The following is a 27,106-nucleotide window of genomic DNA, read 5'->3' as shown; positions in this document are numbered from 1 at the left end:
GCTCAATTACTATTATAGTGTGACTGTTATCATTAGGCATAGAACCAGTATTTTTTCACATTAACATTTTTTTAATCATTAAAGATAATTTTAATAATGCATTTTATTCAATTCAATACAGTATATCTGGAATATTACCATTTCAGCTTGTAATAAATACAGACATTTACTAAAGAGATATTTTACATTCTTTTTTTCCATACTAAGTCTTTAAAATCATGCATGTGTTTTATATATATATGTACCTCAATCTAGGCACTTAATTTTCACTGGAGATATTTCATATCATATTTCATAAAATTTACCACTGGAAAAGTAGATTCACATGCCCAAGTTGTTCCAAATATACTTCAAAGTTTTACAGTAACTGAATTGAGGATCAGTTTTTAATTTTAGATTAGTAATACATTTTAATTCAGCAATTAAAAAAATTGAAGTATAGTTAATTTACATACTGTATTAGTTTCAGGTCTATAGCAAAGTGGGCTGGAGATATAAATGTACATATAAGTGTATTTTTTCCTTCGCAGTAACTTAAAAAAATAGCCTAAAGGACAAAGTAAATCTGATAAACCATGTAAAAGTTTGGTCTAATATAATCAGTTAAAATTTCTAGAACAAAACATTTTTATTTCTGATATTGGGTAAAAATCTGAGAACATGCAAGAGTAATAGCAGCATGATTTTATAATCTTTTTGAAGGTATTACTAATTTTAGTTGTTGCTAATTAATACATAATACGTAATGTTAGCATTATTCCTAATATTACTAACAGCGTGAAGATGAGACTATTGAAGTATATCAGTGGTTTTAGATATTGGTGTTAAGGATTAAGTTATAAGGTTTTGGGGTGCTTCTGTCTGTCTTTACCTGATTGTAATGAAGTGAGTTTATATTCCTAGCACATTCTTGGAGAACTAGACACATCTTAGTTTTTGGGGATGAATAAATTCACACCGTCTCCTATAAGGAGTGAAAGGAGGCATAATTACACAGAAGCAGAGACAGGTTAGGCACTACACAGTCCATGGAATTCTCCAGGCCAGAATACTGAAGTGGGTAGTGTTTACCTTCTCTAGGGGATCCTCTTAACCCATGGATAGAACCCAGGTCTCCCCCATTGCAGGCAGATTCTTTACCAGCTGAGTCACAAGGGAGGCCCCCAAAGGCTTATATGTCACAGTATTGTTTTAAGAAAGAACTGAGTGGCTATGTATAAAGCACTTAGAAAATTGTAAGTACTGTATAACTATTTAGGAGTTTGTACCTATCACTGTTATTATGGAATGTTAGATTTAGGATGGTTGCTTAGGCATTGTAGTCTGAGACTCTTATTTTATGGATGAAGAAAGTGAGACCCCAAGATGGGTCATCAAGACCTAGGAAATCTCTTCACAGGGTCCTGGGCTCTTATATTCTGTGCTATGTGTAAGACCTTGAGTTGTGGGTGTTGCAGACCCTCAAGTGTTTCAGGCTTGGATAGGTGGAGATTACAGCAAGACCAACGCCACGATGGGCAAGTGCAGCTTCTTACTCAAGAGGAACTCCAGATTTCTTAGGTTCTTCTCCTCTCCCTGCCCCGCTCCAAGATGGCATCTAGGGAAAAGGAGGACTCATTTGCCTCTGTGCCAGTGACAAGGTGAGAGCCTTGGATCCATGCTGATGAACTTGAGTGACCTCAGCCTGCAGCAGCTTGAAGCAGGATTTCGGTTCCCTGGCTGCAGGTTGAAGTCAGGTCATGTGACTTCACTGAGAGTGAAGGCACTGAATCTTAGCCACAAGACCACCAGGGACCAGAGATCAGTGACAAGGCTCTGGCCCATCAACTTTACAGAAAATGAGTTTCTACAAAGAGACAAAAAGTAGTGAAACAAGCAAAGTGGTTATTAGGAGGAAAAGAGTAAGTATGGATATACACACGGGTGGGCTCAGAGAAGAAGTCATGCCCTTGCGGTAGTTTGAATCACTTATATGGGGCATTTCTTCTGGGTTTCCTCTGGACAATCATCATGCTTCGCCAGATCTGTGTCCTTATTTGGTTTATCTCAGGGTCCTCCCATGTGTGCATGTGCATCTCTTAGCCAAGATGGAGTCTAGTGAAAAGGCCTATGGGTAGGTTGACATTATTTGCTATGAGGTGACACCCCCTCTCTTTTGACCTCCAAGGAGTCTTTCTCACATATGTGGTCAGGAAGGTCTCCTTGACCTCGAGAATGAGAAAAATGTGGTCTCTGCAAACACCCTCTTCCAACAACACAAGAGAAGACTCTATACATGGACATCACAAGATGGTCAACACCAAAATCAGATTGATTATATTCTTTGCAGCCAAAGATGGAGAAGCTCTATACAGTCAGCAAAAACAAGACCAGGAGCTGACTGTGGCTCAGACCATGAACTCCTTATTGCCAAATTCAGACTTAAATTGAAGAAAGTAGGGAAAACCACTAGACCATTCAGGTATGACCTAAATCAAATCCCTTATGATTATACAGTGGAAGTGAGAAATAGATTTAAGGGCCTAGACCTGATAGATAGAGTGCCTGATGAACTATGGACGGAGGTTCGTAACATTGTACAGGAGACAGGGATCAAGACCATGCCCGTGGAAAAGAAATGCAAAAAAGCAAAATGGCTGTCTGGGGAGGCCTTACAAATAGCTGTGAAAAGAAGAGAAGCAAAAAGCAAAGGAGAAAAGGAAAGATATAAACATCTGAATGCAGAGTTCCAAAGAATAGAAAGAAGAGATAAGAAAGCCTTCCTCAGTAATCAATGCAAAGAAATAGAGGAAAACAACAGAATGGGAAAGACTAGAGATCTCTTCAAGAAAATCAGAGATACCAAAGGAACATTTCATGCAAAGATGGGCTCGATAAAGGACAGAAATGGTATGGACCTAACAGAAGCAGAAGATATTAAGAAGAGATGGCAAGAATACACAGAAGAACTGTACAAAAAAGATCTTCACGACCCAGATAATCATGATGGTGTGATCACTGACCTAGAGCCAGACATCCTGGAATGGGAAGTCAAGTGGGCCTTAGAAAGCATCACTACGAACAAAGCTAGTGGTGGCGATGGAATTCCAGTTGAGCTATTCCAAATCCTGAAAGATGATGCCGTGAAAGTGCTGCACTCAATATGCCAGCAAATTTGGGAAACTCAGCAGTGGCCACAGGACTCGAAAAGGTCAGTTTTCATTCCAATCCTAAAGAAAGGCAATGCCAAAGAATGCTCAAACTACCGCAAATTGCACTCATCTCACACGCTAGTAAAGTAATGCTCAAAATTCTCCAAGCCAGGCTTCAGCAATACGTGAACCGTGAACTTCCAGATGTTCAAGCTGGTTTTAGAAAAGGCAGAGGAACCAGAGATCAAATTGCCAACATCTGCTGGATCACGGAAAAAGCAAGAGAGTTCCAGAAAAACATCTATTTCTGCTTTATTGACTACACCAAAGCCTTTGATTGTGTGGATCACAATAAACTGTGGAAAATTCTGAAAGAGATGGAAATACCAGACCACCTGATCTGCCTCTTGAGAAATTTGTATGCAGGTCAGGAAGCAACAGTTAGAACTGGACATGGAACAACAGACTGGTTCCAAATAGGAAAAGGAGTACATCAAGGCTGTATATTGTCACCCTGTTTATTTAACTTATATGCAGAGTACATCATGAGAAATGCTGGGCTGGAAGAAACACAAGCTGGAATCAAGATTGCCGGGAGAATTATCAATAACCTCAGATATGCAGATGACACCACCCTTATGGCAGAAAGTGAAGAGGAACTCAAAAGCCTCTTGATGAAAGTGAAAGTGGAGAGTGAAAAAAGTGGCTTAAAGCTCAAGATTCAGAAAACAAAGATCATGGCATCTGGTCCCATCACTTCGTGGGAAATAGATGGGGAAGCAGTGAAAACAGTGTCAGACTTTATTTTTCTGGGCTCCAAAATCACTGCAGATGGTGATTGCAGCCATGAAATTAAAAGACGCTTAACTCCTTGGAAGGAAAGTTATGACCAGCCTAGATAGCATATTCAAAAGCAGAGACATTACTTTGCCAACAAAGGTCTGCCTAGTAAAGGCTATGGTTTTTCCTGTGGTCATGTATGGATGTGAGAGTTGGACTGTGAAGAAGGCTGAGCACCGAAGAATTGATGCTTTTGAACTGTGGTGTTGGAGAAGACTCTTGAGAGTCCCTTGGATTGCAAGGAGATCCAACCAGTCCATTCTGAAGCAGGTCAGCCCTGGGATTTCTTTGGAAGGAATGATGCTAAAGCTGAAACTCCAGTACTTTGGGCACCTCATGCGAAGAGTTGACTCATTGGAAAAGACTCTGATGCTGGGAGGGATTGGAGGCAGGAGGAGACGGGGACGACAGAGGATGAGATGGCTGGATGGCATCACTGACTTGATGGACGTGAGTCTGAGTGAACTCTGGGAGTTAGTGGTGGACAGGGAGGCCTGGCGTGCTGCGATTCATGGGGTCGAAAAGAGTTGGACACGACTGAGCGACTCATCTGATCTGATCTGAACAGTGTTCAGCTTTTCCTTCTCTTCATCTTGCAGTATCTGTCCACAGGAAACAAATTCTGGTTGCTCATCCTGGGGCCCATCTATTTCCTGCCTCATGAGATCCCCTGGATTCTCTTTGTACCAGGAAATATCTTCATCTTAACTTAGACCTTGCTCTTCAGCAGCAGCCAGGAGGCAGGAATACAGGCGTAGGTGCCTGAAGCCACTGTCCTCCTCCAGTGCTCGCCTGCTGTTCCATTCTCGCTGGATGGAGTGTCATGGTGGACAGGGCACCCAGTCTAGCTGGAGGACACAGGACACTCGACCATATTTCCCAGGTGCCTCTGTATATCTCAACTCTCTCTTGAAAGCTGAGGCCCAAGCTAGGAAAAGCCAGGACTTTAGTGTCTGCCTCCATCATTTCTCTCTTCCCTCTGATCTCTGGTGAGACATAACCCAGATCTCATTCTCCTTTTCTGGGAATGTATTCATGCCTGCTTCCCTTGAAGGACTGGATACAGATGGTGGCTCAGATGGTAAAGCGTTTGCCTACAATGCGGGAGACCCGGATTCAATCCCTGGGTCAGGAAGATCCTCTGGAGAAGAAAATGGCAACCCACTCCAGTACTCATGCCTGGAAAATTCTATAGATGGAGAAACCTGGTGGGCTACAGTTCGTGGGGTCGCAAAGAGTTGGACTTGACTGAGCGACTTCACTTCACTCACTCCCTTGAAAGACCAGATACAGATGAAACATTGGCTTACCAATAAGGGAACTTCTGAAAAAACACCTTCCTTACCTAAAAGGATGCATAGGAACATGAGGATGCACCAGAAGTAGCTGTGTCATACACTCAGTCAGCGTGGGTCCTAGGCCTGGAGACTGGAGCACATTCTACCTCAAGGTGGCTCAGCATTTGTGGGAATGTGTTCAGAAATGGGGGGGAGGTGTACTCTTTGTTATTGTTCATCTGGAATTTATATTTTCCCAAAGAAAGCTTTTAGTGGGGTCTGTTTACCTCCCTTAGGGGATATCTCTAGAGGGTGGGATAATCCTGCAGCCACTTCAGATAGCTTGGCCTCCCTTCTTCCATCTTGAGCTTTCACCTTCTGCACCATGCCCCCTGTGCAGTATTCTAGCTTCATGGTAGGGTGCATTTCCTTACACTCTACAGTATAGCACAGGGTCAGCACCTTACGCAGGTAAGAACACATCCATCTTGCTTTCCTCAGAGGTTGAGTGCCCAAGGCAGCACTTGAGGCTTTCAGGATTCAACTCCTGCCTAACCCCTGCCTGCTTTCTGATCACCCAGGGCCTAGTAATTACCTTTACTGATGTGCTGAAAGTGATCACTAACTCACTTTTGTCCTCCACATTCATTAATGCTGTAGGATGCGTGACTCCGGCCATTTGGAATGAAAACCCAGGTGGCAGTAGAGGGCAGCTGTTCTTTGAGGTGGGATGAGTAGTAGGTGAACAGAGGATATAAAAGCTACCAGTGACATTTTCCTCTTGGACTGTTGGCTCATGGAACTATATACATCTTCTCTACTCATCTCTTGGGATTCAGCTTCAAGTGGTATCCAGAGGTTCCTCCCTGACGCGTCCACATCCACAGGAATAAGTTCTCCTTCTACCTATATTCCAAAGCATATTTGGAACAGGGACACTTCTCTTAGAGTTTCTATTATATTGTATCAAAGTGACTTACTCAGAACTTATTTCTCTTCCACTAAAAAGATTCTTTCTAGGGCAGAGACCAGGTCTTGTTTATCTTGGCATCCCTAATGTCTTGCAGAGGTGTTGGTTCAGAACTGGGCCTTAGAAAATGGTGACAGATGTGTGAAATAGAGATAGTTCTGATTAGGAGCCTGAATTTCTTTGATCTTGAACTTTGATCCTGCACTTTCCAAATGACATGCTAGGAGTAGGGAGTGTTCATACTTACTGATATTGCAGGGTAGGCTAAAAGGGTATAGAAATGAAGGGAAGAGCTTTTTAGAAGCCATATGGCCATAATGCTTCTTTCTTGCTGGGTGATAGCCTGCTAAGAAGAATGTGGGGCTGGAGTGAGTGTCAAAGAGTGTCAGGCTACTCCTGTGTTTTGAAGGTGCAAGAACCACTAGAACCCTGAAACCATTCAGATCGAATCCTTTCCAGATTGAGGCTCCTTTCAGATAAATGCCCCCTATTATTTAATGGCTTATGATGTTGATCTATTTTAAAACAGAGCCCCAAAATATCTCCTGGTCACTTATTGTGTTCAAAGAAGACACTATGCTCCCCTGATCTCAAGAGGTACATTGTTCTGGGGAGTGTTCCTCTCACTGGTGCCAACAGTCTAACCCAGGATCCAGTTTTGTCTGTGGAGCATTTGGATACGAACCTTTAGAATGACTTTTACAACTCAGGATGCCAGTTGTCTGGCTTGGATTAGGCCATCGGGTTTAGAGCTGGGTCATCTAGCTCTGGAACACATGGTTCAGAACACATTTGAAAGGACAAGTGAAATGCAAATCACCTGGTTTTGGTGAGTGGGCTTGGATAATAACAGACTTTCTGGACCCCACTGTTCTGCTTTGTTTCTGAGTGATTGCACTGAAAGGGATATTCAGGAGAGCCCTTGAAGAGACGTCCAAATTACTGGGAAGCGCTGGTCCCCAGAAGTACTTTTAGCATCCAGGAATTTATGTATCTTATTTTAAAAATCATACCGGCTTAATTTTAGTATAGTCATGGATATATAATATTTTTAGTTTACTTTTAATTCCTGAAATTTTAATAGTAGAGGAGGAATCTCTTCTCTTCCAAAATCTGGGTCACTATGAGGGCCTAACTTATAAAGAAATGTCTTCCTTCTTGCTTTCCCTGGTTTCTTTTCTGTTCTTTTTGTGAGTTAGTTCAGTAATAACTAAAACTCAACCATGTGTCTCTTCATCGAGGATGGAAAGTTCCACATAGGAAATTACACTATCAGTAATGGGTTAGTCGTTGATGTTGACCAATGTAAGGAAACCTACTTTCTTACACAAAAGGTTAACTGACCAAGGGGGAGTAATTGGTGGGGAGATTGGTGGAGGAGGAGTTGAGTTGTAGTCTTGTGGTGAACTTAGCTAAACACACCACGGAAAGTACCAGGCAGTAAATGAAACTGTAAGAGGTTAGAAAACTCTCCCTCTTTTTTTGAAATTAAAGACTGTGAAGGTATGTATGATTTCTAAATTTGGTGAACACATTTCTGAATAGGAAGTGAGTAGGTTTCAATCACTGAAAAGAAAAGGACATGGAGGGGCAGGAACATTTTCAGAGCACTTCTCTCACTGGCTGAATCTTTTCATAGAGTGGTGGTTTTCAAACAATTCCTTGGAGTGTAGGAAGAAAAACTAAGACTTGTCCTTATCCTTACTGAGCTCATTCTTTAGAATTGTCTGTTTCTTGTGCTGTTTTATGGTGTATTGAAAGGAAATGCTACAGAGAAGAGGGGAAAGCAGGTGGTTGTATCAGGATGGGAAGAACTGGAGATGTGGGAGAGCTCAGAATTTGGAGGTCTCCCCACTCTTCCAATCTGGGAAATGTAGCCATTTGGGAAGATTCTGGAGAGATAGCAGGAAGAACGTTGACCATTGCCCAGCAATGACTATGTGACAAGTACTGGGTTTTGTGTTATTTATTCTTGTTCTGTCATTGCACATGCAATTTGCTCATGCACTTATACTTCATATTCATTTATTATGTGTTTAGTGAATATCTCATTTGATCTAGACAGATTAAGAAGGTTTTAATTTTCCTCATTTTATAAGCAGAGTTTAAGGCATCACTGACTCGATGGACGCGAGTCTGGGTGAACTCCGGGAGTTGGTGATGGACAGGGAGGTCTGGCGTGCTGTGATTCATGGGGTCGCAAAGAGTCGGACACGACTGAGCGACTGAACTGAACTAAACTGAAGGCAGTTAAGTATTTTCACAACAACATATGGTTTATAACTCGGTGATTCCCTTGTTTTGCTATGTAGGTTTGTAAACCTACAGATCGTCTTTCAAAGAGATTCTTCAATAGGTTCAAGATGGCTTGTTGTCTACACATAGCAGGTGTATTGTTTATAGAGTCAAGGTATAATTTGTTCTGATTTTCTTTCCTTTTGTATTGTGTATGTCCGAATTGTAGTATTAGGCCAGAGACACTTCCCTGTCACTCAGGCTGACACCAAGTTTTGGTTTGCTACTTCAGTCAGCTGAATCTTCCTTTCTAGGCATTAAAAAAGTGAACAAGCAAAGAAAGAGAATAGCTCAAAACTCTTGTAATGGCTAAATTCCAGGGTACCTGTTACCTCTTAGTCTGTTTCACTGTGGTGGTGTTTTAGTTGCTAAGTTGTGTCCAACTATTTGGGACCCTGTGAACTGTAACCTACCAGGCTCCTCTGTCCACGGGATTTCCTAGGCAAGAATGCTACAGTGGGTTGCCATGTCCTCCTCCAGGGGATCTTCCCAACCCAGGGATTGAACCCATATCTCCTGCATTGGCAGGTGGATTCTTTACAACTGAGCTACCAGCGAAGCCCCCTGTTTTGTTGTAACAAGATTTCAATCAATACAAAGTGGCTGACATTCCTGTTCCACAGTCTCTTTCTCAATAGCAGAGCCTGCTATTTTCCCCTTTCCTTGTAGAAACCTCGCATCTGCATGTCTGTTGTTTCCCAGCATATGACCAGGGGTCTCAGGAGCAAAAGTCACATTTTGTTCATCTTTCTGTGTTTCACAAAGTGCCTATCAGAGAGAGTATCTACATTTTTTGAATGAAAAAATCTTCGTTAAATGCATTTCTTCCAACTGTAGATCTCTACCTATGGATCAGTGCATTCCACTTGATGTATAGGTGATTATTCTGTTTGGTAAAGAATCTGCCTGCCCGTGCAGGAGACATGAGAGACATGGGTTCGATCCCTGGGTTGGGAAGATCCCCTGGAGGAGGGCGAGGCAAACTACTCCATTATTCTTGCTTGGAAAATTCCATGGACAGAGGAGCCTGGTAGGCTACAGTCCATGGGATTGCAAAGAGTCAGACACAGCTGAGCACACATGCAACCTGCTTACTTAAAACAGTAGTTTTCCAGCTCTCAGCTGTCTTGGTAGTAAAGCTAGACGTATTCATAGGTTCTAAGAAATATACTGCTATTCTTTTCAGAAAAACTGTGTGGATTTAGAATCTTAAGTATAAAGAATTCCATCTCTTTCTTATGAGGAAATGTGTGTGAAGTTGGAGGACTAACCAAGAGAGTGGGTAAATGAGGAAAGAAAAACTTTTCTCTCAAGTGCTCAGACATTTAATCAAAATTCTTTTAACATAATTCACCGGATTGTTGTGAGGACCAATCAGGGCAATCATTGAGAAAGTTCTTTGGAAACTCTAGATTACAGACATGAAGGTCATTTGTAAAAAGTAAGGTTTTAAAGCAAAATAAGGCCTTCAAAAAACACAGAACTTTTGATGTATGTGTATATCAATGTACATGCTGACCAGTGAATATTAAAGATAAAACTGTGTTCAGGTAATATTATCTAAGGGGAATAACATAACATATACCATTTTAATCATTTTAAGTATATTGTTCAGTGACATTAGTGGCATTAAAAATTCTGTATAATCATCACTATCTCCAGAATTTGTTCATCATCCCAATCTCTATACACCGTAAACAATAACTCCCCATTCTTTCCTTCCCCCAGCCCCTGTAACCTCTTTTTTTTTTTTAAACTTATTTTAGGTACATCATATAAGTGAAATCATATAATATTTGTCCTTTTGTATCTGGCTTATTTCATTTAGTGTATATTTTCAAGGTTTATCCATGTTGTAGCATGTATCAGAATTTCATTCCTTTTTAAGAATGAATGATATTCCATTGTATATTTATACATTTTACTTATCTCTTTATCCATTGACAGACATTTGGATTGTTTCTATCTTTTGGCTATTGTGAATAATGCTGCTATGAACATTGGTGTACAGGTATCTGTTTGAGTCCCTGTCTTGAATTCTTTTGGTTATATGTACCTAGAAGAGGAAAAAAACAGAACATTTAAACCCTTATTTTGCCTGTTACTTTGAGCACAGATACACTTTTTTTGGTTATCCAGAGAAAGTGTAGAACCTCTGTTGGTGCCCTAAAGAGTGGACACCTGCTTTATTCACCTTCAACGTGCTCTAGGCCTCTATCCTTTCTCCTTGCTGCCTCCTCATCCTTCCCTTAATTTGATGCTTCAAGATGCAGCTACGAAGGATTCTGAAATCTGACTCATCACTACTGGTCTGTGGTGAAGTCTATTTAAATTAGGTCTGCCAACTGGTACTACTTTGGGGACTGATAAGGTGGACTGAGAGAAGTTAAGGGCACAATATAAGGGGAAGTTTAATAGAAATGGAAAGTGTCCTATAGAGCAGCGGTCCACAACCTTTTTTGGTACCAGGGACTGGTTGCACAGAAGACATTTTTTTCTTGGGGGCGGGGCTGGATGGTTTACGTGGTAAAAGTAAGTGATGGGGGTGCTGCAGATGAAGCTTCACCTGCTCACCCGCTGCTCACCCTCCTGCTTGGGGACCCCTGATATAGAGAACTATGCTTGACAGAGTTCAGCTTTAATTCAGTTATGAATAAATTACTGTCTGCTGAGCACTGTTAAAATACAGCAGAGAAGGAGATAAGAACTAATGTTCTGGAGGGGGATGCAGACATATTTACTAAGCAGCAAACAACTATATGTTATTACTATCCATTTGTTTAGTCAGCATTCATTAACACCTACTATGCATGGTTCTAGGCCTGGGTATACATCAGTGAACAAGACAAAGTCCCTGCTCTCCTGAAGCTGACCTTATGGAGGAAGAAAGTGGACAAGACAAGAAAATACACAGTATTTTTCCTGTGGAGAAAAATAAAGGAAGATAAGGGATAGGAATTGATTGGGTGTGTGTGCTGTTTTAGGTAGGTTGACCAGAACAGGCCTCTGGGAGTCAGTGACTTTGACCACAGATCTAAATGAAAAGAAGAAACTCAAGGGGAGATGTGGGTGATGAGAGCCTGGCAGAGGAATAGTGGCAACTCCTGTAAGCTTATATTCCAAAGATGGATACAGAATTTTGGGACTTAAATTGATGGGACAAATAAATTTGATGCTCTGTGATTTTAAGGACATAATCCTTAATAGAATATTGAGAATCCTTAAAAGAATATTCAGTGGCAAGATACTTGCATTTTTAAATGAATGTTTCAAAGTAAGTAATCAGTGCTAGAAATCTCTCTCTCTCTCTCTCTCTCACACACACACACACACACACACACACAAGCATGCATTATGAGAGCTTCTGTGCACGGGGTAAACATGAGGCAGGTGTTCGTGGTTTTGGTGTAGGCGTGGAAGCCCTTCTATACTTTCTCCTCCCATTAAGATTCCTCATTCTGTCAGTGTCATTGGTTAGTAAAAAATACTGTAACTTAATCAGTTCAGACTAGGTAGAATAGGAATAATTAGAGTGTTTTAGACCAGTTTAGATCTCTTAGAAGCATTTAACAAAAATATGCTTAGTAAGCTGAAAAAAGACACCTCTAGTCTTGAAATTACAGGAAGGATGACAAAAATGTTAGAAACTTTCGGGTAAATGGAAAAAAAATCACAACATGTAGCTCCTTAACGTTGACTCTCTCCTTTACAATATAAAACCGTGTGTGTGTGTGTGTGTGTGTGTATGTATGTATGTGTATGAGGGGTCTTGCAAAACAAAAAGCACAATTCTTATAGTCCTACCTTAAGCAATGTATAAGCTGGGAGGGAAGATAGCAGCCATGAGAGGGGAAGGGCTGGTGGACAGGACCAAACCTAAACCTAGTCTCTGGCATTGCCTATGAGGGAGGGACCACAGGTGCTGGGAAGACAGAAAAGGCTGGAAGTGAGGAGGGAGGATGTGATCTGGTCCTTTAAGGACAAGTTGGGAAAGGTCTCCCCAAAGGAGAGGATGGCCTGAGCGAAGATACCAAGTTAGGACTGTGCAGTTGATGTTTAGATACAGGAAAGGGGTTCCCATGGACTAGGGCAGAGCCTCTCTGGCTTGGAGATGATAGGAATAACTGGAAAAATCAATAGAAAGCCAAGGAGAAAAAAAGAGCTCTGTGCTTTCCTTCTTTTGTAAGTTGCTTTTCGACTCATTAATTTATCTGATTATGGGGGAAAATCATCACTTGCGCCTTCATCTGTGTGCTGCTAGTGGGGGCAACCGTAGATCTCAAGATATTCCATGTAAAAAAAATAATCACTGTTTTCTAAGAACTACATTTTCATTGGTTGACTGAAAATCTAAGTAGTACAAAAGGGTAAGAACCAGTGAAACATTTCTCCCAGGGCCCACCAGGTCTTATTATTAATATACTACTGATTATTATTATAGTATTAATGATATAAATATTATTAATATATTAATAACTATCTTCACTGGTAGTTATTATTTCTTCTTGCTCAGCTTTCTTGCTATCATCCATTCAGTCAACAATTATTTATTGAATGCCTATCATGGACATTGGTGATACAACAGTGAACAAAAGTCCCTGCTCTCAAGAAGCTTATATTTTAGTTGAAAGAAACAGTAAGCAGCAAGTGTATTTAAAATATTTTTACTAAATGGGATTATCCTATACATACTCTTTTGCAACTTGTTCTTTTCACATGACAGTACATCTTGGACATCTTTCCCTGTCAGTCTGAAAAGGCCTACTTCTTTTGTTGATAACAACTAATAATTATTGAGCATCTGTGAAGAAAGCTGAGTGCCAAAGAATTGATGCTTTGGAACTGTGGTGTTGGAGAAGACTCTTGAGAGTCCCTTGGACTGCAAGGAGATTCAACCAGTCCATTCTTTTTTTTTTTTTTTTTTATTCTTCCAATTTTATTTTATTTTTAAACTTTACATAATTGTATTAGTTTTGCCAAATATCAAAATGAATCTGCCACAGGTATACATGTGTTCCCCATCCCGAACCCTCCTCCCTCCTCCCTCCTCCCTCCCCATACCATCCCTCTGGGCCGTCCCAGTGCACCAGCCCCAAGCATCCAGCATCATGCATCGAACCTGGACTGGCAACTCGTTTCCTACATGATATTTTACATGTTTCATTGCCATTCTCCCAAATCTTCCCACCCTCTCCCTCTCCCACAGAGTCCATAAGACTGTTCTATACATCAGTGTCTCTTTTGCTGTCTCGTACACCGGGTTATTGTTACCATCTTTCTAAATTCCATATATGTGCGTTAGTATACTGTATTTATGTTTTTCCTTCTGGCTTACTTCACTCTGTATAATAGGCTCCAGTTTCATCCACCTCATTAGAACTGATTCAAATGTATTCTTTTTAATGGCTGAGTAATACTCCATTGTGTATATGTACCACAGCTTTCTTATCCATTCATCTGCTGATGGACATCTAGGTTGCTTCCATGTCTTGGCTATTATAAACAGTGCTGCGATGAACATTGGGGTACACGTGTCTCTTTCCCTTCTGGTTTCCTCAGTGTGTATGCCCAGCAGTGGGGTTGCTGGATCATAAGGCAGTTCTCATCACAGCAGGATCCTCTATGACCCACCTCCCAGAATATTGGAAATAAAAGCAAAAATAAACAAATGGGACCTAATTAACCTTAAAAGCTTCTGCACATCAAAGGAAACTATTAGCAAGGTGAAAAGACAGCCTTCAGAATGGGAGAAAATAATAGCAAATGAAGCAACCGACAAACAACTAATCTCAAAAATATACAAGCAACTCCTACAGCTCAACTCCAGAAAAATAAACGACCCAATCAAAAAATGGGCCAAAGAACTAAATAGACATTTCTCCAAAAAAGACATACAGATGGCTAACAAACACATGAAAAGATGCTCAACATCACTCATTATCAGAGAAATGCAAATCAAAACCACTATGAGGTACCATTTCACACCAGTCAGAATGGCTGCGATCCAAAAGTCTACAAATAATAAATGCTGGAGAGGGTGTGGAGAAAAGGGAACCCTCTTACACTGTTGGTGGGAATGCAAACTAGTACAGCCACTATGGAGAACAGTGTGGAGATTCCAACCAGTCCATTCTGAAGGAGATCAGCCCTGGGATTTCTTTGGAAGGAATGATGCTAAAGCCGAAACTCCAGTACTTTGGCCACCTCATGCAAAGAGTTGACTCGTTGGAAAAGACTCTGATGCTGGGAGGGATTGGGGGCAGGAGGAGAAGGGGACGACAGAGGATGAGATGGCTGGATGGCATCACTGACTCGATGGACGTGAGTCTGAGTGAACTCCGGACGTTGGTGATGGATAGGGAGGCCTGGTGTGCTGCGATTCATGGGGTCATAAAGAGTCGGACATGACTGAGCGACTGAACTGAACTGACTATGCTCCAAGCACTGTCTTATTCACAACAATCCTCTATTGTAAATACTATAATTATCACTTTTTTATGGAGGAGAAGCTGAGGCCCAGAGAGGTTTGAGAACTTTCTCAGAGTCACTAATGGAGCCAGATCTGAACCCAGACCATCTGATTCTTCACTCCAGTTCGACCCCCTCCTGATGGCTGTGTAGTACTCCTTTCTATGAATGTAAAAGTTGGCTTAAAGCTCAACATTCAGAAAACTAAGATCATGGCATCTGGTCCCATCACTTCATGGCAAACAGAGGGGGAAACAGTGGACACAGTGGCTGACTTTATTTTTCTGGGCTCCAAAATCACTGCAGATGGTGATTGCAGCCATGAAATTAAAAGACTCTTACTCCTTGAAAGGAAAGTTATGACCAACCTAGACAGCATATTAAAAAGCAGAGACATTACTTTGTCAACAAAGGTCTGTCTAGTCAAGGCTATGGTTTTTCCAGTGGTCATGTATGGATGTGAGAGTTGGGCTATAAAGAAAGCTGAGTGCTGAAGAATTGATGCTTTTGAACTGTGGTGTTGGAGAAGACTCTTGAGAGTCCCTTGGACTGCAAGAAAGTCCAACCATTCCATCCTAAAGGAGATCAGTCCTGGGTGTTCATTGGAAGGACTGATGTTGAAGCTGAAACTCCAATACTTTGGCCACCTGATGTGAAAAGCTGACTCATTTAAAAAGACCCCGATGCTGGGAAAGATTGAGGGCAGGAGGAGAAGGGGACGACAGAGGATGAGATGGTTGGGTGCCATCACCGACTCAATGGACATGGGTTTTGGGTGGACTCTGGGAGTTGGTGATGGACGGGGAGGCCTGGTGTGCTGCCATTCATGGTGTCGCAAAGAGTCAGACACGACTGAGCGACTGAACTGAACTGAACCTCTGCTTACTTAGCCAGTTTCCTATACTTAAGCCATTTTTAGATTTTTTGCCATCACAGCACTGTAACATTTTTATAGTATGTTTGCACATATTTGTGATCATCTTATAAGGTAAATTCCTGAGAGAGGGAAACATACACATTTCTATATTTGACAGGCATTAATTTCCCTTTAAAATATTTTATCAATTTTTATCTCCATTAACAATGTAGGAGAAGGTGTAGATTTCCTTAAATATCCTTCAACAAAGGTAACTACCAGACTTGTAATAGTTGTCAATATGACAGGTAAAAAATGGTATAGAGGTTATACTTAAATTTTTTTTTAATTCAAAGGAGTTTTTCATTATAAATATTTAAAAGAAATGATTGCTTCTTCATATAGACTGTTCTTGGTCCTTTTTCTCATGTAAGGAAGGGAGCCATCACTCTTGATTCAAGAAATTCAGTTCAGCTGCTCAGTCATGTCCAACTCTGGACTGCAGCATGGATCCCATGGACTGCAGCATGCCAGGCTTCCCTATCCATCACCAACTCCCCAAGCTTGCTCAAACTCATGTCCATCGAGTCGGTGATGCCATCCAACCATCTCATTCTCTGTTGTCCCCTTCTCCTCCTGCCTTCAATCTTTCCCAGCATCAGGGTCTTTTCAAATGAGTCAGCTCTTCACATCAGGTGGCCAAAGTATTGGAGTTTCAGCTTTAGCATCAGTCCTTCCAGTGAATATTCAGGACTGATTCCTTTAGGATGGACTGGTTTTACCTTCTTGAAGTCCAACAGACTCTCGAGTGTCTTCTCCCACACTGCAATTCAAAAGCATCAATTCTTTGGCATTCAGCTTTCTTTATGATCCAAATCTCACATCCATACATGACTACTGGAAAAACCATAGCTTTGACTAAATGGACCTTTGTTGGCAAAGTAATGTCTCTGCTTTTTAGTATGCTGTCTATGTTGGTCATAGCTTTTCCAAGGAGCAAGTGTCTTTTAATTTCATGGCTACAGTCACTATCTGCAGTGATTCTGGAGCCCAAGAAAATAAAGTCTGTCACTGTTCCCCATCTATTTGCCATGAAGTGCTGGGACCAAATGCCATGATCTTCATTTTTGGAATGTTGAGTTTGAAGCCAGCTTTTTCATTCTCCTCTTTCACTTTTATCAGGAGGCTCTTCAGTTCCTCTTCGTTTTCTGCCGTAAGGGTGGTTCATCTGCATATCTGAGGTTATTGATATTTCTCCTGGCAATCTTGATTCCAGCTTGTGCTTCATCCAGCTTGACATTTCACATGATGTACTCAGCGTATAATTTAAACAAGCAGGGTGACAATATACAGCCTTGATGTACTCCTTTCCTGATTTGGAACCAGTCTGTTCCATATACAATTCTTACTGTTGCTTCTTGACCTGCATACACGTTTCTCAGGAGGCAGGTAAGATGATCTGGTATTCCCACCTCTTTAAGAATTTTCCACAGTTTGTTGTGATCCACACAGTCAAAGGCTTTGGCATAGTCAATAAAGCATATGTTTTTCTGGAACTCTCTTGCTTTTTCGATGATCCAGTGGATGTTTTTTAAATACAGCTTGAACATGTGGAAATTCTTGGTTCACGTACTATTGGAGCCTGGCATGGAGAATTTTGAGCATTACTTTGCTAACGTGTGAGATGAATGCAATTGTGTGGTAGTTTAAACATTCTTTGGCATTACCTTTCTTTAGGATTGGAATGAAAACTGACTTTTTCCAGTCCTGTGGCCACTGTTGAGTTGTCCAAATTTTCTGGCATATTGAGTGCAGCACTTTCATAACATCATCTTTTAGGATTTGAAATAGCTCAACTGGAATTCTGTCACCTCCACTATGTTTGTAGTGATTCTTCCTAAGGCCTATTTGACTCTAGACGGCAGGATATCTGGCTCTAGGTGAGTGATCACACCATCGTGGTTATCCATGTCATTAAGATCTTTTTTGTATAGTTCTTCCGTGTATTCTTGCCACCTCTTCTTAATATCTTTTGCTTCTGTTAGGTCCATACTGTTTCTGTCCATGATTGTACCCATCTTTGCATAAAATGTTCCCTTGCTATCCCTAATTTTCTTGAAGCGATCTCTAGTATTTCCCATTCTGTTATTTTCCGCTATTTCTTTGCACTGATCACTGAGGAATTCTTTCTTTTCTCTTCCTTGCTATTCTTTGGAACTCTGCATTCAAATGAGTATATCTTTCCTTTTCTCCTTTGCCTTTTACTTCTCTTCTTTTCTCAGCTATTTGTAAGGCCTCCTATAGACAACCATTTTGCCTTTTTGCATTTCTTTTTCATGGGGATGGTCTTGATCATCGCCTCCTGTACAGTGTCATGAACCTCTGTTCATAGTTCTTCACGCACTCATGCACATCTAATTGCTTGAATCTATTGGTCACTTCCACCATATAAATGTAAGGGATTTGATTTAGGTCATACCTAAATGTCCTAGTGGTTTTCCCTGCTTTCTTCAATTTAAGTCTGAATTTAGCAATAAGGAGCTCATGCTTTGAGGCACAGTCAGCTCCCGGTCTTGTTTTTGCTGACTGTATAGAGCTTCTCCATCTTCGACTGCAAAGAATATAATTAATCTGATTTCAGTGTTGACCATCTGGTGATGTCCATGTGTAGAGTCTTCTCTTGTGTTGTTGGAAGAGGGTGTTTGCTGTGACCAGTGCGTTCTCTTGGCAAAACTCTATTAGCCTTGCCCTGTTTCATTTTGTACTCCAAGGCCAAACTTGTCTGTTACTTGAGATATGTCTGGATTTCCTATTTTTGCATTCCAGTCCCCTGTGATGAAAAGGACATATTTTTGGGGTGTTAGTTCTAGAAGGTCGTGTAGGTCTTCATAGAACCATTCAACTTCAGTTTCTTCAGGCTTAGTTGTTGGGGCATAGACTTGGAATACTGTGATATTGAATGGTTTGTGTTGGAAATGAACAGAGATCATTCTGTCATTTTTGAGATTGCACCCAAGTACTGCATTTTGGACTCTTTTGTTGACTATGATGGCTACTCCATTTCTTCTAAGGGATTCTTGCCCACAGTAGTAGATATAATGGTCTCTGAGTTAAATTCGCCCATGCCAGTCCATTTTAGTTCACTGATTCCTAAAATGTCGATGTTCACTCTTGCCATTTCTTATTTGACCACTTCCAATCTACCTTGATTCATGAACCTAACATTCCAGGTTCCTATGAAGTACTGTTCTTTACAGCATTGGACTTTACTTCCATAGCTGGGTGTTATTTTTGCTTTTGGTTCATCTCTCCATTCTTTCTGGAGTTGTTTCTTCAGTAGCATATTGGGCACCTACTGACCTGGGAAGTTCGTCTTTCCATGTTATATCTTTTTGCCTTTTCATACTGTTCATGGGGTTCTCAAGGCAAGATATTGAAGTGGTTTGCCATTCCCTCCTCCAGTGGACCACGTTTTGTCAGAACTCTCCACCATGACCTGTGCATCTTGGGTTGCCCTACATGGCATGTCTTTTAGTTTCATTGAGTTAGACAATTCTTTGGTCCATGTGATCAGTTTGGTTAGTTTTCTCTGATTGTGGTTTTTATTCTGTTTCCGTTGATTCAAGAAATCTCTCCTTTCTTTGTGACTGTGGAGCCCTGGCATGGAAAGGCCCTCCCTTCTCTCTGATCTGGCTTTCAGTGGAAAGTTGAGGGCTCAGTGTCATGTTGTTTGAGAAGAGAGTTGACACAGGGGATCAACTTGCTCTGGTTAGAGAGATATGATTAAAATATATTTGGCTTCAGTCCTTAACTGCAAATCTGTTGTAACTTCTGGAAACCCCATCAATGGCTTTAGATATATTGAAAAGTAGCCCTAATCCTTTCAAAATAGACATGGACCAAAATATTTTGTTTTTATCTAATCCCATGTTAAAAACCAGAACACTCTTAAGAAAAAAAAGCACAACAACCAGAACCTTCTCTAAGCAATTCTAAACTAAGAAGTTTAAATCTGTTTCCATGTGCATTTGTTCTTCAGCATCCTTAGGGTTAATGGTTTGCTTCCTCTGAGCTGAGATTAAGGATGTTGGGGGAAAAAGAAGTCCTTGCTCTGCATGTTACATGTTGCTTGAATGTGCTTAGCTTTCATCCATAAGAGAGTTAAGTTCCCTTCTAATGATTTTTTTAAAAAACTGACATTGCTAATTCCTTCAACTCTGGCAAAAACAGGTAGGAACTAACTCCAAAGATATTTACTTATCTCCCTCAGTTGAGGGTTGATAAAAGTTTGATAATTCGAAGCCATGGTGACCCCTTTCCTTATCTGCTTCTGTTCTTCTGAACTCTTGATTCATACAGAAGAAGCAATCCTGGGGAAGCCAGCCTCTAGGGAGCTCCCTTTTGTTTTTCCAAGATTAACCAGTTCTGCCCTGGGAGTAGTAACAGGCAACTCTTCCAGGAGAAACTCTTCTGGGCTTTTGGTATGTTGCCAAGGACCGTTTTTTGCTCCCTCTGTGCTTCACTGGTAGTGAGGCTGCTTCCCTGCAACTCCTTCCTCCTTTTCTGATGAGATGCTACTTCTGATCTACCCTCGAGCAGCTTCCGGTAGTGGTAAGCGGCCAAGAGTGTTTTTCCGGGAGTTGATCTCAGATTTTCAAGAATGTCCCCTAGAGACCCAGTTTGTTTTCTATGTAATTACTAGAGCTTTCAGAATAGCCTGGCTTTTCTCATTGTTCTCACTGATATGGTCACGGAATGGGTACCTGTTTGATCTTGCTGCATTGCTGGGAAATCTCCCTTTTGTGGGGAGAGGCTTAGGTCCAGGCTGAGGTGAGTCTGGGGAGCGCTGAAGGGTTGCTGGGACCAAGAGAGAGTTAGCTCTGCCTCCTTTGGTGCTTTTTGTTTCTCTTCTCTGGGTTACTCTTTTGTTTTTATTTTCTGTGTGTTGAAGTTTAGCAAACAGTCATTATTCTCCTCTCATTAAAGAATAATTTTGGGGGGAGGTTAGTTGGATTTGGAAAATAGGACATTTTCTTTTTTTCCTTTGAAGTTCAAATGTTGATTCTGTTAGCATCATCTATTACATGGCTAGTGGAGAAGCGTCAGTGCAGCATTTTTTCTTGGTTTCTGGATACTTGTCACTTCCTTTGACCACAGTTGGTTTTAGATTTTTTTTTTCCCCCCAGAGGGCTCATAACTGATGCACCTACTCAAGATATTGTTCATTTTATGATCAATTCTTCCTTTGGACATAAACAGTTTGTCACTAAAGTCTCCCTCTAAGGCATAAGGGGTAGATACGTTTCTAGTACTGAGATTTCTCTGAACAGAGAAATGGATTCTTCTAGTTGTTTTGTTGATAGACATGAGGGAGTCTCATTTTCTTAGTTAACAATGAGCTGTTTTGAAGAAAAAAGAGATGAGTGAGAAACATTAAATAGAAGCTGAAAACTTATCATAAAGGAGGTGAGGAGATAGGGTTCGAGACCAGCCACCTTACCTGTGTCATTCCCTGCCTGCCTTTACAGCGGAATGTAAATTCAGAGGGATTTTGAGACCTATATTTGTCTGTCTGGTGTTTTTATATTGTTTCATCATCATGATGCATCTTTTAAAAATGAGGAGCCAAGTGATCTTTTTGTGTTGTTGGAGGATTTTTTTATGCTCAGAAGGATTTTATTTTTTTCTTACATGATACATTAGAAATTTTCATTTAGTAGGAAAAAGAAACTTAACCTATTGTTTCAAATAAGAAACTGTTACTGTCCTTGAAATAAAACTTCTTAATGTATGTATACTAGATGGTTACAGAGCATGTATAGGAATCAGATGCTAGTATTTGCTTTCAGGATTTCTCAAGAGATGTCAAGGAAAATACCGTAACCTCAAAATGCTCCATGTTTGTAGCGCATGCCTCAAGTCTTACTTCTTGGCAATATTGACAAATAATATTCTAATTAAATGTTAAATATAAACACTAAGTATTAATCATTGTATTTTTGGAAACAGTCCTTCCTTAATTTGAGGCTTCCTTTTTCTTTTCTCCCCTTCTTCACTCAGTGTTAGTTTGCTGAGCACCTGCCTACCCTGCACCAGCCTCTGTGCTGGATGCCCTGAAGAAGAGGGTGTAGGAGGAAAACTACAGCATTTTGTTTCCGTGTATCTTTCTCAGAACCTTCTTTTGATGTTGGGTGTTCCCTAGGACCTTGTCCTCGTCTTCTCCCTGACTCATCCTCACCCGCTGGCCTCTCCTCACTTCTCTTCGTTCTTCTTTCTGAATGAGATCATTCATCCCCCATGACTTCAGTGCTTCCTTATATGTTGATGATTCCAAGTCTACAAATCGGTCTCTTCTCTTTTGTGCTGAGGATATTTTCAGTGATCAAGAGGCGTTTCAAGCCTAGTGTGCTCAAAGTGAACTTAACTATTGCCGCACCTCAGTTCCTGCTCCTGCTCCCCTACCTTCTCCTTTCACTGCTCTGTTGTCATTTTCATTAGTTATCCTCTCTTGTCCTGAGCCAAAAGCTCAGAAGTCATCCCAGATTCTTTCTTGTTTTGTGCCCCAGCATATGGACCATTTTTAACATTTGTCAACTTCAACTGCAGACACATTTCTAGAATCCAACTCCATTGCCTGTTGTCATTATCCCCCATCTCTTGCCATTCCTGTTCTTGGCTGTGAGAGTAAAACCTTCCTAAAAACTCTGTCAGCTTGCACTCACACAGAGGGACATGAGGAAGCAATGACAGTGAACAAAGGAGCCTAGATTCTAAGCATACCTTTCTGCAGAGAGAACACTTTTGCCTCCCCAATACCTGAGGATCTATCAGGATCTTGACTGTAACAATGTCCTGTGTCAGTTCATCTATCAAATGGGAGAACAACAGTTCCTGCCCATAATATTTTGGTGAGGATTAAATGAGAGGTTACATTTAACAAGTGCTTAGCATGAGGCTAGGTACTTAGTAGATGGGAGTGATGATGCTGACAATGATGACTTCTTTCAGACTCCATCTCTTACCTATCTTGCCAGCCCCCTCACACCACACTCCTCCATGCTCCCTGTAATCTGGTTCCATGACTGTCACTGCTCCCTTTCACAATACTTGATCTTTCCACTTGCTGTTCTTTTTGCCTGTACTTACCTTGTTTTATTGAGCAAACTCAGGACTTGACTGGGAATTACCATGTGTGAGATCATAGCTGACTGTGTGAGATCATAGCTGACTCTGCAAAGCAGGCTTGGTGACTCCCTTTCCTCTGTCTCCATGGTTCTCAGTCCCTTCTTCTGACATAGACCTGCAATATTGAACTTTCTATGTTTATGATCTCATCTACCCCAGACTCCTGGCTTTTGAAGAAATGATCCTTGCCTCCCTCTACCCAGCCCAAGTTTGATGTAGAACAGGTGTCTGATAAGTGTTGGATGACTGAATGTCAGTAGAGATACTCTCAAATTTGATAGGAGGTTTTCTACATATATAGAGTTAAGGATATATTTAAGAAAAATTAAAGTAATAGCTTTCCTTTCTTGAGTGTTTAACTTTGTATCAAGAGGCACTGTGCTAATTTTTTTTTTTTTTTTTTACAGGCATGACCTCAGTTTGTTAAATGATCCCATGAGTTAGCTGATTGTCTCTGTTTACAGATGAGAAAACCAGGGCTTAGAATGGAGGGGAACTTGCTGGAAGGAGAGAACTAACAGGATCAAACCTGGTCCTCTGGCTCTAGGCTAATGGAGAAGGGGAAAGAAGAAGGGGAAAGAAGAAGCCAGGGGAGGCATGTTTGATAGAGAAAGGGCAGGATGAGGAAAAGGTTTTGAAAATGCACAAGAGAGGCAGTGAGAGCAGATGAGGAAAGGATGAGAAAGGAAAGAGAAAAGGAAACTGTTGGAAAATAAGCAGGACATAAACAAGAGGAAAAAGGAAGCAGGGTTCCCACCACTTTAGTATTCTGTGGCTGGGTAACAGCTGCACGCCTAACAGAATATAAACAGACTTCAGTGTCGACATAATAACTCACAACACCATCAATCTGATATATATTATATGGGAAATAAAATACTTTATTGTTGAGGCATGGTAATTAGATATAATTGGTGGGCAGTTTATACATTTGGCTGTGCTAACCATCACTTTGACAAACACATACACAGACTGGCTTAAATTTTTTTGCTTTTATTTTTTCCCAGTATCTTTGCTCTGCAAGCACTATGGGTGCTGGCAGTTGTCACTGACACCAAATATGATGAGAACATTATCTATACCTCCTACTCTCACTTCATAGTCAAAGCTGCACACATGTAGGACTGAGGCCTGGGCTTATTCTTTACTTTATCCATCGTTGTTCTAACCTCCCAAGGCTGAGATTTCCCTTTTGGACCAAAAATATCCCTTCCCTGGAGTCTCAGAGATGTGTTCCCTCCCTGACCCCATCCCTTAGAGGCCCAGAGCAGGGGGAATATTCTTGGGCTGATAGGCAGTGTTGCCAGCATATATGATTGCAAGGCTACCATGTCCAGAGGTGGGAGGACTCGCTGAAGCTTTGCTTTTGAGCTTCTGGGAACCTAGGGCCAGAGGGAGAATAGGGGCAGGGGCAGGACCAGAGAAGGTGGACAGCAGAGGAGGAAAGAAGGGGCTAACTCCCTAATCCTGCCATCCCACTTCCCATCCTTAGGCCCCCACTATTGCTCAAGTTGGAGAAGGCAATGGCACCCCACTCCAGTACTCTTGCCTGGAAAATCTCATGGACGGAGGAGCCTGGTGGGCCGCAGTCCATGGGGTCGCTAAGAGTTGGACAAGACTCAGCGACTTCACTTTCACTTTTCCCTTTCATGCATTGGAGAAGGAAATGGCAACCCACTCCAGTGTTCTTGCCTGGAGAATCCCAGGGACAGGGGAGCCTTGTGGGCTGCCGTCTATGGGGTTGCACAGAGTTGGACACGACTGAAGCGACTTAGCAGCAGCAGCAGCATTGCTCAAGCAGAGGGGTTCTCCCGCTCACCTAAGCCTCAGCCCTCCCCTCTCTCTTGGTGGATTAGTCTTTAGAAAGGAGGTGGGTTGGGTTAGAAGGCAAGTGGCTTAGTGAGAAAATGAAAGAGAAGGAAACAGGGAAAGGAAACTGAGAGAGTGAAAGCAGAGAAAAGGGGAGGGAGTAGGAGGAGAGAAGACAGATGGGGAGGAAGGAAGGAGGGGGAGGGATCACATTTTTATGGAGTGAGCTGTATATTCTCGCTACAGCCCTGGGAGGAAGGCATTATTTCTTCTTTTTTACAGATTCGGAGAGTGAGTCTTAGGAAGGGTAAGTGACCTGGTCAAAGTGACGCTAGATAGAAAGTGGCTGAGCTCGGATTGGGGTCTGCTCTCCAGAAAATGTCTCCTGTTCAGGACATGCCTCCCAAGAGGAAGAGGAGGCAGAGCTGGGGAGAGAGGGAGGCAAGAACAGAATGGAGACAGGAGAACAGACGGGTGGGGGGGCTAGAGACCTCACAGGGGTGAGGGCTGAGTCGGGCTCCTTGAAGCTCTCTGGGGTCTTGTTGCTGAGTCCTGACAACTGGAGAGGATGCACTGCTCAAAGGATGTAGAGGATCCTCCTCAGGCACACCCCTGTTCCTCCCTTGACCCTGAGATGAAGCCAGGCTGAGGGTGCTCCCTGGCAGCACTCTGGCGAGAAAGGAGAGCGGCCAGGAATCTGCTTGCCCTACTCTCCTGGCTTCAGCTGCTCCTCCTGTCCCTTCTCCAACTGCTCCACCCCTTCCTTTCCCCTTTCTTTTCCAGTCTCCTCTGATTCCTTTGTCTTGCTATCCCCTTTCCTCATATTTTCATTCTCTCTTCCCACTGGTTTTATTCCCTCAATCTATCGCTATGGCCCTGGATCCCCACTGTAAATACATCTTCTCTTTAAAGCCTCATTACCCAGTTGCAGTTACCTCCTTTGCTGCAGAATGTCTTACAGGAGTTACACTTACTGTCCTCATTTTATCCTAATGTTTATTTAGACATTTTGACAGAGGAAGTTCAGAGGACTGCCTTCAAGATAGCTATATAATGAGCTTCCTTTTCCCATTGACCTGTCCAGGTATGTTCTGAGGCTTAGACAGCTTACCTGCCCTGGATTCTGTAATGCTGGTGGAAAAAGCAGGAATCCAAGGTCAGTTTCTTTGACTCCAAAAGACAAGCTTGCAGCTACCACATCCTGCTGCCCCTTGAGCAGATCAGCTGGCCCTGCCCTTGGTGGCCTGTTGGTGAGTTCATTATGGCCAGGGTGGGTCATTTGTCCTGTATACTTTAGACCATAAGTCAACAGCATACCAAAAACAGATCTACATTTCTGGGGCAGAGTAATATAGCTCAGGAGACAGATGATCTAGACAGATGAACCACAATTTATTAATTGAAAATGTACAATGTAACTGTCAGGAGGACCAGAATGTTCACTTCAGCATGCATGGCTAGTGTATTCTTTCCCTGTAGGCAGACTTCTGTGGGAAAGCAAGTTATTATCAGCAGGTTGCTTGGTGATTGTGGAATTGGAGCAAGGGGAATTAACTATAATAACCTGATTGTTGAATGGCCTCCGATCTTTAAAGAGAAACTCCATTTTAATCCTTTGCTTAAAGTGTTGAGTCACCTGTACCCTAGTGTACCCATTTTAATTGTAAAGTAAGGACCTCTGTGAGGAATCATAATATGACCCGTACGCCCCCTTATGCAGACAGCTGCTTGAGTAGCATTTCCAACTTGGATGTCTTTTTATGGCCCTTAATCTCAAGGTATCTGAAATCAACTTCTTATTTTCCCTAAACAAACTGGAATTTTCTTTTGACTTTGCCATTTTTTTTCTATTAGAAGAATTAAATTTTCTGACCAAGATTCAAAACCTGAACTTGAAATTAAAAAAAAAAAGAAATCAAATTCTTCATGCAAGCATCACTCTCAATCTTTTCCAAAAGAGTACTCACATAAATGAATTAATATAGGTAAAGTGCCTAGCTATTATTTGGGTTACATTTCTCTCTCTTCCTACTTTCCCCAGACCTGTCTTTCTTATAAAAATCCAGCAAGACTTTGACACATGAAAACCACCATCTTAACCCCTTGCACGAGATGAAGGCAAGGGTAAGATAAAACCTATTCAGCGACTTACCTTCTTCCACTTCTTCTGCTTTGGGTGATTTCAAAAAAGGAACAATGTTTTTATGTAAATAATGTTTGCTCTAGCACTTGTAAATGGTTGAATTTCAAAATCCTAAACTATATTTTATTTTAG

General features: G+C 41.6%; 1 protein-coding gene across 16 annotated transcripts in view; it reads left to right on the top strand.

Moving 5' to 3' along the window:
* Nucleotides 1-27,106, top strand: part of ATP8B4 (ATPase phospholipid transporting 8B4 (putative)) — a 335,711-nt gene that overhangs the window by 28,908 nt on the left and 279,697 nt on the right. For 2 of the 16 annotated variants that reach the window (XM_086320813.1, XM_086320805.1), the window contains exon 1: nt 25,033-25,138. The exons of 8 other annotated variants lie outside the window; for them this stretch is intronic. The gene's annotated coding sequence lies outside the window, so the exon portion shown is untranslated. Of the gene's footprint in view, nt 1-20,434; nt 20,668-25,032; nt 25,139-25,915; nt 26,082-27,106 lie in introns of those variants that run through there. 6 more of the 16 variants (XR_015134456.1, XM_086320808.1, XM_086320809.1 and 3 more) reach the window with 5 other exon arrangements.

The sequence above is a fragment of the Bos grunniens genome, chromosome 10 (genome assembly GCF_055505025.1).
Source record: "Bos grunniens cultivar Pamir isolate PY7600 chromosome 10, Bosgru_T2T1.0, whole genome shotgun sequence".
NCBI classification, from domain to species: domain Eukaryota; kingdom Metazoa; phylum Chordata; class Mammalia; order Artiodactyla; family Bovidae; genus Bos; species Bos grunniens.
The sequence above is the reverse complement of the archived record's forward strand: the minus strand, read 5'-3'. Positions and strand labels throughout refer to the sequence as shown.